Source organism: Chaetura pelagica, unplaced genomic scaffold, assembly GCF_000747805.2.
Source record: "Chaetura pelagica isolate M959 unplaced genomic scaffold, ChaPel_1.0 scaffold70, whole genome shotgun sequence".
Lineage (NCBI taxonomy): Eukaryota > Metazoa > Chordata > Aves > Apodiformes > Apodidae > Chaetura > Chaetura pelagica.
The window spans coordinates 2,080,553-2,092,690 of record NW_009952265.1 but is presented as its reverse complement, the minus strand read 5'-3'; the positions used below and the strand labels follow the sequence as shown (position 1 = coordinate 2,092,690).

Below are 12,138 nucleotides of genomic sequence, written 5' to 3'. Positions count from 1 at the left end.
CTTTGGTCACTGGCACCAGTGAAGTTGCTCCATGTGTTTACTGTGGCTGCGATCCAGAAGGACAATGTAGAGTCTAAAGACTTGAGCCTCACCAGAGGTCAGGGAGCCACCCCAGGCAAGGGGCAGGTAGAGGCGCCTGCCTGGGGCTCTGCAGAGGTTTGGTCTTCTAGGGCCCAGAGCTAAACTATCCATACACATAACTTGCTCAGTGTTTAAAGTGTCTCTTGCACTGTGCTTCACAAAGATTAAACTGTACTTCTTTGGTTTAGGAAGGCTGTCTGGTTGGTGTACTAGCTGTTGGTCACACGCACCTGGTCCAAAAACGGCTGGCATTTGAAGCAGCTCAGACCTGCTGGAGGCAACCCGGTTGACCTGCGGATGCTGTGAACCAGGAGCTGACCAAAAAGCAGGAGAGCTCCAGGATTCCTCCTCAGAAAAGGTAAGGACTGGAGGGTAAAACTGGTGGGAGTGCACTCATAAACCAGAAAACCAGAGCAGTGTTCCAAGGACAGAGCTGACTGCATTGTAGATGGGACCTTTGAAGTTTAAGTATGTAGAGTCCATAATGGATGGTCAAGACATGAAGTTATTTCTGTCGGCTCAAACTCCAAGTTGCTTTCTGGGAGTATAAGATTGCCATTTGCACTCATTGCCCTTGATTTCTGCCTGCTTTTAAGCACATCATTCTGATTGCTCATAATTTATATTTATGAACTCATTCCAGTGTTGTTTTCCCTTTAAAACTTCACGTTTGGATAGCCTTAGGTGGTTAAAACAATCAGGACAGTGGAGCAATGTCTCCGAGCTAAACCAGAGCAGTAGGTAAAGACTGAAGGGTTGCTGTCTCCTGTGATAAAAGCACAGGTGTGAGTCGGATGATGAGGAATCTATTCCTGTCTCTAACAAGCGCCTGATTCACCAGTGTTTTACTCCACTAATCTTTTCAGGCTCATCTGGCCCCTCTCCTGTATCTGTGGCAGTCTGTTACACTTCCACAGAATGTATGTAAAATACTATCAAATTGGAAAGGTGATTTATATCCTGAAGCAAAAGTTTAAATTCATCCAGGTAGATGGGCTGGACCTTGGGGGACCAGAATGACTGTCTCCAAACCCTGCAGTAGTTTCAGCAGCTCTGTGTGTCCACAGTATGCAGTGTGGTGCCCTAACAGGAGGTTAAGCACAGGTGCTCTGATACAGTTTGCAGCAGTTAAGGCTGCAGTATTGTTTTCCCTTTTGTGGATAAGGTTTCATGAATAGGTTGCACAAAGTATTTTTATCTCTCCCTGGGAACTAGCTTGGAATATGTAGGTGTTACATATATAAAATTCAGATTCACGTAGCACCTTCTTCCTCAGCCTGTCCTGTCTCAGGGGTCTTATTAAACTCTCTTATTGATAATGCCCAAGAGATCCAGTGCCAGGATATACTTTTGTCCCACTCTTGTAGATATTCTTGCTCTGATTGACCCCTATCTGTCTCTGAGACTGGGGAGCAAACCCAATCAGCTGTGGAAGGAAAGCAGTAGACTTAAATGTGGCAGTATTAACAGTGTGGGTAAGCAGGGTCAGCTGCCTCCCCAAGCTCCAACTGTGATCTTGCTGCCAGTTCTGTAACTGAATACAGGGCTTCTGTTGGTCAAAAAGTGTCATCTACTGAGCAGTAAAGTCCAGACTAGTGCAAGGTTATGTCACAACAAGTGTCAGCAGCAGCTTCCTGGGAAGGCTGCTGGTGATGGATGGACTGAGCCTCGGAATGAATCCAGCCATTTAGTAAATGATGCAGCCACTAGTATTTCTGAGGAAAGCTTTATCTGGCAAGTGCTCTGGTGTATGATACTGTTGCTGTGAGTAGGGCAAGTGCTGCTTATTGCCTGCCCTCAAGAACCATCAAAGGAAGTACAGACATCTCCTATTACCATTAAAACAAAAACTGAGCACTGTATGGGCACAAGGAAACATAGATCCATTGGCGGCAGAACAAGTCTATGAATTGTTCATTCCTCCAAGGCCTCCCATGTGTTCCATCGACTTAGGCTGCTCAGGAAGCTGTCTGCTGCAGATGCACACAGAACTGCTTCCCAAGCCAAGGGGACAAGACCCTGCAGACTGTGATCACCACTCTGCTCAGCTTATCCTTTGTGAAACTGACTTGTGCGTTGTGGCATCGTTGAGGACACAAAAGTAAGCTCTGATCATCTTGTGGGCTATTGGTAGGAAGTCCTGTAGCAGCAACAAAACTGGGACGTGTCTGGTGATGCCAGCCTGGAGTTGGTTGTGAGGTGAGGGTGATGAGGTAGGACCAAGATGGAAGCACTGACTGTTCTGGCCCAATTTGCAAGAAGGGAGGTGAAGGGGAGCTGCATCTTTTGTGTAATACTGCTTTGTTTTTTTGTAAGAGAACTTATACTGTGTCAGTTTGTTCCTGGCTCTTGCAGGATATTTACTCCGTGCAGAGGAGGGTATTTAAATGGTTGGGAACATCTGTGGAATATGTAGTTTGTCTCAACTTGCTTAATAGTGGGCATTTGTCTGTGTAGTGGTTGTCAATTGTCAGCTGAAGTTGAGAGGCTAAATTCCCAGATTCTTCCATGAACTGCTGTGAACTCAGGTAAGAGGTGCCTGGTGCAGGAGAAGGCATTGGTGAAGGTTTCAGGTTCAGAGACTGTTTCTCAGCATAAAATGCATAAATGCATACACTTAGATGAGGAGGGGTTTTTACTCTCTTTTTTTTTTCCTCCTTTTTTTTTTTTCCTTTTTTTTTCTTTTCACTCCTGCTGGTTGGTATGAAGATTTCACATGCCCAGGCTGCACCACACATGCCATACTGCAGACTTCTGAGCATGTTTACCCATGTCCTTCTGCGTCTTCAGAGTTGCTCTTGGCTACTAGGTTTTTGGTGAGAGGTACTCAGATTTTTAGTGCTTGGAAAGCTGCCTGTATCTAGCAACTGCTGTAGAAATGATGGGCTTCTTGAAGCAAAAGATTAACCCTTGCATTTACAGCTATCTTGTAATTTGCTGTACCCCATTTTAAGAGCACTTCAAATGTTCTGAAAGAGCTTTGAGGAAAGGAAGTGAATGATCCCTCAGTCAAAACGAAATGCTGTATCTTGTGTTCAGAACAGTTTTCAGCTTCTAATTATGACAGCTAGCTGGATTTGCCCTAGCATGAGCCACGTGTGGAGTTGTCCTAGTCCATAAGCAGAGGGAAGCTGTGGAGGCTAAGATAGAGTGCATTTGAAGAGGCATCACTGAAGAAAGTGATGGAAGCATCCTGGGGGAAGGTTGCCCAGCTAGGTTAAGAGGTGAGGCAGGTGGTAAGTTTCACGAATAGGGCTCTCAAGGAAGAAAGGATTGGTCCTGAACCAGGTAAAATGTGTTAGTCATCCTGTGGTCTTGACAGAAATGAGAAGGCAATAAACTGGAAGAATACTTTTTTTCCGCTTTTCATCAGTGAAGGTAGACAAACGGAGCAGGCGGTGGATTTGTGGTTTCCATAGTGATGTAGCTGTGGAAGCTTTTGTATGGCTGAGCTTCACCTTCACTGCAATCACATTTGAAGGCTATGAGTATTCAGCTTTCCTGCCAGGGAAATGTAAATGAACATCAAACATAGGAATGGCTGAAAATGCAACTGCATGTTCATGATTTGTGATGTTTGCTCTCTCATCTGAATATGTGAATGTTGGGAAGCTCATCTCCATCGTGGCTTATTTTTTCTGTTGTCCCACAGTGACACAGTGCATCAAACTGTTGTAATGTCACAGTTGTCACTGCATGAGGCAGTGATATGTTGACCTGTATCCTTTGCTTTCTCTCATCTGTACATACACACATATCCCACAACAACAATGCCTGGGACTCTGGTCACTCACACTGATTTCAAATGTGTACTGATCAAGAAATGTATGCCTAACTCTTTTAGGGCAAGCTAACTGCTCAGAACACCGTTTGTGAAGCTTGGAGAGGTGTGCTTCATCCTATTTATAGCTGCCACCTCACTTGTTCCTTTGGGCCATAGAAATGGGCTGCATGTGACATTAAATTATGGTTAATTTTAATGGGCATTCTGGGTGTGTTTTAATAGTCAAGACATTTGAGATTTTTTTTGCAGATGGAGAGAGCTGTTTGTGTCTGTAGTGGTTGAATTTGAGAGCCTTTAAAAATCTGGCTTCCAAAAGAAGTTGGAATGCAGAGTTTTTCAGCATCTCAGCTGATCGATTTTTGGTGGTTCAGAGAAGTAGAGGGAGGGACATGCTCAATGTGAATGCTGGATGCACACATCAGACAGTTAAGCATATACCAGTCCTGCACATCTGCTTGCATAGTCCAGTCTTTGTGAGTCATGGACATTTTGTACCAGGTCTTCCTTTTACTAGTGCTGCTGCTAGATGCTTCTCTTGCAGTCTCTGAACAAATCTCCTTTACCTTTGACATTTGTTTTGCTTGACTGATGGATGTAGTGGGTCATCTGTTCCCTTTATACAGAGGAATATTAATTATTTTCAGAAGGCTAATTAGTATATTCACTCTTAAGTGCTGTACAGAGAAGCTTATTGAATATGCTCTTAAAAACAAATGTATCTGGCTTGGAGATGCACCTTCAGGCTCCCTGAAATAAGTGCTTTGGTAAACTTGGGAATCCATGTGACACAGATGGCTGAGCAAAGGAGACTGATGCCAAGAGCTGCCTAGTTGTGCAGCCTTTTTGACTCTGTGAATTTGGTGCTTCTGCAGGTGACCAGCTGCAGTTACTCTCTATGTTCCAGTTTTGCTTGATGGCTTTTGAAGTATCTAACCACTTTTGCTACCTGCTAAACTCATCTGTAGTTAGATGCAGCCCTGACACCAAATAGTGTAGTATAATTAGCTAGATGGCAGCCAGAGACACAGAGAGGTGGAATGACTCATGCAGGGTCATGTTGCCGGTCGTGACAAACCTGGCAACAAAGCAGAGGTTTTGTCAGTCTTGTGCTAGTCTGCTGAACTGTTTGCCTCTGTGTACCTCTCTTAGGGCCAGCACAGCTCACTGAGAGATTTGCATCAGTTTGCGCATTACTTCTTGAGGCAGCACAGCTGCTTAACAGCCCCATCCAGGTATCCACCTTGGTGCTGACTTAGAAGGTCCTTTTGTTTCTTCAACTGAGTCCTGGCTGCTACTTGATTCTCTCCTTTTTTCACCCTTTTTTTTGTAGAAATCTCAATGCTCCAAGAGGGCTAGTGTACTGTAGGTGAGATTTTAGTACTCTTAGAATGAGAAATGTTGGGGTGGATCTCCAGCATCCCCTGCTTTTTGAGTGCTGAGCCTTCATGCAGCTTTGCAAAAGCAAAAGTTTTGCAAACTTTTTGGCAGCATCCTCTAATGTGCAGTCCAATTCCTGAGTCTGTTCTTAGCCAGACTTTTGGCACGCTTTACACACTATAGCTCTACCAAGGAAGATGGTGAGGAAAGGCTGGTATTTGCAGGCCACTTCCAGGCATCAGAAGATGCTTCCTATGCTTATATACTGATCATTCTAGACCCGGTTGGAGAAGGTAGGAAGATCTGTTGATTTTGTGGTTGCAATGCAAAACTTCAAATGTTGTACTGTCAAAGTATCTTGAGCGCAGGTGACTCTGAAGAGTGACTTAGGCATAAAGTGAGAAATGCCCAAGAAAATTTATCAGAATGAGACAGCAAAAGTAACCTTCTAGTTCTTTTCAGGAATGTTCAGGCACTGCTAGAACAACTTGGTTTTGTGCTCCATGCATGCACCACTGCCTTGGCTGAGACACATTCATTTAAAAGTTGACTTTGCATATGTAGCATTTAATTTAACTTTGTGGGTCTTTACAGCTGTGGGAGCTCTGAGAAACAACGAAGATAGAGCAAAGCAAGTTGTTTAGCTGCAGTGTACATATGGGTTCTAAGTTAGTACAAGCTTATGCACAAAGAGCACACTAGAAAAGTGACAGGGTACCTATTTTGAACACCTTGGCATTGCTATGAATTGCTGTGTAGATTAGTGGAAATAGTGCCGTTCAGCATATGTGTAATGTAGCAGGTTTGTTATGATATGTATGAAGACTAGTTATATAATGGAAGCATATTTAGGCTGTTTTACTCATGGTGGGAGATAAAGAATTTTTGCTCATCCTACCAACAGTGTATTGCTTAATATCTAGTGATTGTCATAAAGGTCCTTACATGCTGCAGGTTTGTGTACCTCTAGAAAGGAATGGACAAGCTGACCAGAGTGTGTGCCTCCAGGGCTGTCAATAGTAGTTGCATGATTCAGGCACAAAAATGACAGCTCTTAAGCTGTTTTACATAATCAGGGACAAGGCAACATATGGTGCCTCTCTGGTTCCATTTGCTATGGATGACCTGATGCTCTGTTTGTTGAACAGATTTTAAAGATGGTTTAAAAAGAATTTAGGGTTTGGTGATTTTGGAGAGGGTTGTGTTTTTTTGTTTTTTTTTTTGGGAAAAGTGAGCAGTATCAATCCAGGGCTGTCAATAGTAGTTGCATGATTCAGGCACAAAAATGACAGCTCTTAAGCTGTTTTACATAATCAGGGACAAGGCAACATATGGTGCCTCTCTGGTTCCATTTGCTATGGATGACCTGATGCTCTGTTTGTTGAACAGATTTTAAAGATGGTTTAAAAAGAATTTAGGGTTTGGTGATTTTGGAGAGGGTTGTGTTTTTTTGGTTTTTTTTTTGTGGCAAATGTGAGCAGTATCAAACTGTTTTCCTTAAAACTGAGGAGTTGTTTTGTAATCTTATCACAAGGCAGTTCCCAACAGACAGATGAGAACTGGCATCTTTGTTCAGCTGGCCCTTTGCCCAGAGTCATGAGGTACTTATTGTTGCCCAGAAGGAAAACAAGATAAAGAAAAGACCTTGTTTGATAAGATCTAAATTTATCCTCAGGTATTTCACTGAGGTGGATAAATAAGTGGTGTATGTGCGTGAAGCACCTTTAAATAGGTACTGGAAAGATGGAGGAATGGTAGCATCAGGAATGCTCAAACTCCACTTCTGTTTCCAGGATGTGTCCATCTCTTGCTATCTTCACAGGTTTTGGTTAACTGCAAATGGGAGCTGGTAGAGAAAAAGATTGTAATGAACGTTTGAGTGCCTGAAATTCATGAATAAATTTGGGCCTTTGTGTGTGTAAGATGTTTATATGAAATTAAGAAGCTAGTAAAACTGTCATGCAAATAATTTGTTAGAATGGTATCATGTTGCAGTAATAGCATATGGCACATTGCTGGAGGCTCAAAGAACAAGTCACTGTCAGAGGTGCTTTTCTGTCAGTGAGAGTTCCATGCCTGCACAAAGGAAGGATCAGCTCTCCACTGTTTAACTAACAATAGCTAACTCCTAAAATAACAAGCAGTTGTTTAGAGTCAATCTTTAGACCTTTATGTTCAGGAGATAGCAAAATACAAGCTGAAAACATAAGTTGGCAGGTAAGGGCACCACAAATGAAAAGCCAGTCAGAAAGCTCCTTGCAGAGAAGAGTGTGACCTTGGGGAAAGTCCTGGCCTGTTTGGGAGCTCTGTGGCCAGTCCTTAACAGGGTGTTAACAGTAGTGACACTCCTGGCCGAGGCCATTATGGCTAAAAAGGACAATTACATGGGTAGCTGAGTAAAGCCTTAGGTTGCAATTCAATGGAAAGAAGCCAGTTGAATTGCCCTTCTATTAAAGGCCTCTGCTGCTGCCTGAGGCTCCAGGACGGCAGACTTTTCTGTGGGCTGCAAAGGATAGCATAGCCAGGGTGGTTTTCTTTTCTGGTTGTGCTTGCCAGGCCCCATGGGTAAACACAGTCCTTCTGACCAGGTGCAGAGTTCAGTAAGCCTCCTCTGATTAGTGGACAGAAGTTAGTGGAGGCTTGGTACTTGACAGAAGGAGAAACTAGTTACAGTAGGTGGTAAGAGCGAACTAAACTTCATGGATGGGAAGTCGTGGTCTTATCACTTCTTCTGACACGTTCCTGTCTGGTGTAAATGCCCCTGTAGTGTGTAGCCTGCTAGGCACATTCTCTTTCAGTATTTTAGCTCAACGTGTCCTGTGTTTCATAGGATTTGGCCACTGGCCTGCCATGGAACTTCAAAAATAAGCCTCTTATAGAAATTGGGTGAAGTGTGCTCAACTCAGTATTCCCTTCTCTTCAAAGATCAAGTGCAAGGTGGTTTTCTAAGGAGTGGTAATAGGTTTGCTGGATCAGATGATACTGCAGATGGGTGGATGGGGGGGCCCAATAAGTTTCAGATACTCAGACCATCTTTAGGCTTGAAGCTGTTTGAAGTTGAGTATCAAATTTCTGTCTCTGATCTGACCAAAGTGGTAGGATCAAAGTTACTGTAAACAGAGTCGGGGTTGGCAGTACCTTATTGCTTGTGGAGCCCAGCAGTGTGGAAGGACTCTGCGTATCAAACCCAGCTGGACAGATCACTTGGCCACCAACTCCTCCTCCTTTGCACTTGTGACCACACATGTTTCTGTAGCCCCTGTATGACCATCATAAACACTTTTGTATGGGGAATTCTCATAGTTGGTGAAAGGTACTGACTGGACAGTCTAGAGGGACATCTGCACTTTTCTAAATGTATCTGGTCTCTCTCTTCTGAGATGGCCAAGGGTCTGGGCTAGTTAATGCCTGTGTTTGGATTACAAGGATATTTTGTTAATCATTGGGAATTAAATATGTATGAGGAAAAAAAAAGCTATGTGTGTTTTGGGACATTTTCTTTTTGAAGCCTGAAAACCAGAAAAAATAGGATTCTGGTTTCTAGATCTTACTTCTGCAGCAGAAGCTATTAAGAAAAATGGCATGGTATCAGATGTTCTTTGAGATACAGGCTGTCTTTCTGTGTGTGTTTGTACAGACCTGTGGTACCTTAATTTACTGACACCTGGCCACTCCTGGTAGTAATATTAAGGGAATATGTGTCTTACTGTGACACAACTGAAGATGCAAGGAATTCAGTTGTCTTAAAGTTCTATTTTAGAAAGGTAGAATGTTCAATTTAATCTGTAGTGTTACCACGTAGAACTGACAGATGAATTTGGAACCTTCAGTCAGTGATGTGTGCTGCTAGCCCAGGAGTGAGATTGCTGGAGATGATAGGCAAGAGCCTGTTCCTGCTGCTGATCATGCCATTGGGATGCTAGTTAAATGATAGCCATGCCCCACTGCAATGCCAGGTTAGTGGAGACATGTTTAAAAATAGTTGACTTCCCTTTTTTGTAAGGGCAGAACAGGTCAGTGCAGATAGTCTGGCTGTGTTCAGTTCTTTTCTCTTTCAGCAGCTCCTTTGCTTTGGACACAAAGGAGTGCTGAACTAGAGAAGCACAGTGAGCTCCTGCCTGTAGAGCAGAGCAGAATTTACTTTTAGTAAAACTAAAATTTTATCTTACATCAAGAGAAGCTGTTACTAATGTAGTCTGCTAAGCATAGTCATCTTAGATGAGAAACTGATAGACAGACAGTCTTGACTTACCTTGGCACCTTTTATTGTTGGTGTTTTTTCAGACATCTGGCAGCATATGCTGTCAAGAGTCATAATTAAGTTTTTCTCCCAGTGCTCTCAAGATTTTTTCATGCCAAAGCAGCCTTTTGGTGTTTCATATCCCACCATCATCCTCTCCCCAGTCTTCTGTATTCCAGGAGCTCTGCTTCCAAGCAAGACTTGCAAAGAGTGTGTCTGTCTTAAGCCAAGCATGGATTTCTACTGCCAGGTGAACTTTGCCACTGAGCAAAACTCTGATTCTGTATTCCAGCTGCATTGAATCTACAGGTGCTGGTGCAGGAAGATGATACGACTAAGCTGCTCTGATGTTTACAAGTCCTGCCTGTTTCCTCATTTGACCACTGAGAGACTTTTTACATGCCTTCTCCATCTCTTCTGCCTTAAGTCTCTTGACCATACCTCAGTTCCTCTTCTCAGTGATTGCTCAGCAATGACAGGAAAGCAGTCTTATTTTTCCAAGGCATTTTCCAGCCCCGTTAAGGGTCTCAGCTTGAAGGATTATGTTAATGTGGGGTTGGTAGCCAGAAGTAGCATGGAACATGTATCCAGATTTTATCTTGTCAGTGTAGTAGCTGTGGAAATCTATGGATCTTCATTATTTCCTGCTTAGATGAAGTTAATCATTAGTAAACAATGATGAGTTTACTTCCCTGACATCTGCCCCCTGCAGGGCTTCAGCTGCTAGTACACATAAAATTTTCCTTTAGGCCTTCTTCCTTGTTTACCTCTGTTCTACATATACTCCAGGGTCTTTCCATCCTACTTCTTTTAGATCCATCTTCTGTTCCTAAGGCAAGGTTTTGCAGGGCTTTCCCCATAAGAATTCTCTACCAGCTTTTTCTCTCTTTCTGTGCTTTGGCTCACTGGGTCCCAGAGAAGCCGATGCAAATATGGTAGTCATTTTAAGAACCAAGTAAAAAAAATTGCTCTGCCTTCTACTGTGGCAACTGTGTGTGTGGTCTCCTTTTATCATTGTGCTTTGACTTTTTGAGACTCTGCCACCTTTCTGCAGCTCAGAGTGGAAAATGTCATCTTCTCTGCAGATTGACAGCTGATAGGAGTGAAGAGGCAAGTAGTATTTTTACCTCCTTGCTGAGTTTAGGATTAGAGTTAGCATTTCTTAAGGATTTTCTCTTCTAAGGTGGAAGCTTAATTAATTTTTCAGGTGTTTGGCAAGCAGGTGGTATTAGCATGGTGCAATTAAATTCCACAAGTCCCGAAGCAGATATGTGTTAGCTGCTATTCACAGCAGATGGTTTAGAATTTTTCAGAAGACTGAATGTGTAGATTGGATCTGGGAAAAGGGATGAATGTGAGTAGGATCTCAGCACCTACCACAGCCAAAAACTGCTAAATCTGCAAAGCAGTCTGAAGCTGTAGTATGGCTTTATTTCCTGATCTGGGCTGCCCTGTGCTATGTAAGATGAACTCCTGGACTCTAGGCATTTTGAAGCATCCCTGTGCACATACATACAGGCTTTTCTGACTTAAGGAGTCTAAAGTCTTACATTCACATTGACTAAGAAATATCGGCAGGTTTTGAAAATGCTTTCCTGGTTTGGAACAATTAATCTGTTTGTTGGTTTTATTGGGGAGACTGTGCAAATGGTCATTTGAACAGAATGCAGTCACAAAAGGAAATGTGGAAGAAGGCTATAAACACAATATTAAATGGATGTACTTTCAGAGGTGCTGTGTAAAGGCTGGAATTGGGCATGCCCTATGGAGCCATGATGAGTGACTGGCGTGCTGCAGGTAGGGATCCTGAATCCAGTAGTAGTGTTTGTAAAAGGTCACCTCAACATCAAAATGCTGAGGTCACAATAAGCAGTTACAGTGAAAAAAAATCAACCCCTTCAAGAAGAGGGGAGGAGAGGACAAATAAGCAAAACAGTAAGGACAACCTATAAACGTGTCTATGTGTCATAGAATCACAGAATGGTTAGGGGTGGAAGAGACTTTAAAGATCATCTTGGAGGCTCCACAAATATTCCTTTGGTGGAAAAATAATTTAGCAGTCTGAGACTGCTCAAGTTTTCTCCTCCAGTAATAGTAGGAAGAAACTTGAGGAATCACAGCATGGTGAGTAGCAGATAGTGCTTGGAAGACTGGGTTCTTTCACGTATCAGCAGTAGATAATGTTAGGAAGAAAGGTATATATTCAGTAGGAAAAATTCCTTTCTGTAGAATTGCCATCAAGAGACTTCCAAAAGGGGAAGGAAAGAAGAAAACTTTGTATGAGTCTTGGGCTTTGTTTCTGAAGGTGCTCCCTTCTGTTTTGTGTCTTTATGTAGTGCCTTGTGCTTGCAGGGTTTAAACTTAGCTTAGACCAAGATGCTAGGGCTTTTTACGGTCTGCAGCAGTTCTAGTCCTCCTAGATGAAGAGTGACTGCAGTAGGTACCTGCAGGTGTTTACAACTATCCACTTACCTACTGTCAGTTGAATGCTGGTAATTTATAAAGGTTTGTGCACTGGTGAAGAGTAATCTTAGAATCATAGAATGGTTTGGATTGGAAGAGACCTTAAAGATCATCTAGTTCTTAGCCCCTTGCCATGGGGGCTAGACCAGGTTGCTCAGAGTCCCATCCCGCCTGACCAGACACAACTTCCCTG

General features: G+C 43.0%; 1 protein-coding gene across 1 annotated transcript in view; it reads left to right on the top strand.

The window, feature by feature from the left end:
• The first annotated feature begins 269 nt into the window (after positions 1 to 269).
• Positions 270 to 12,138, top strand: part of TMEM229B (transmembrane protein 229B) — a 20,007-nt gene continuing 8,138 nt past the window's right edge. Inside the window, exon 1 of the mRNA XM_010007685.1 lies at positions 270 to 439. The gene's annotated coding sequence lies outside the window, so the exon portion shown is untranslated. The remainder of the gene's footprint in view (positions 440 to 12,138) is intronic.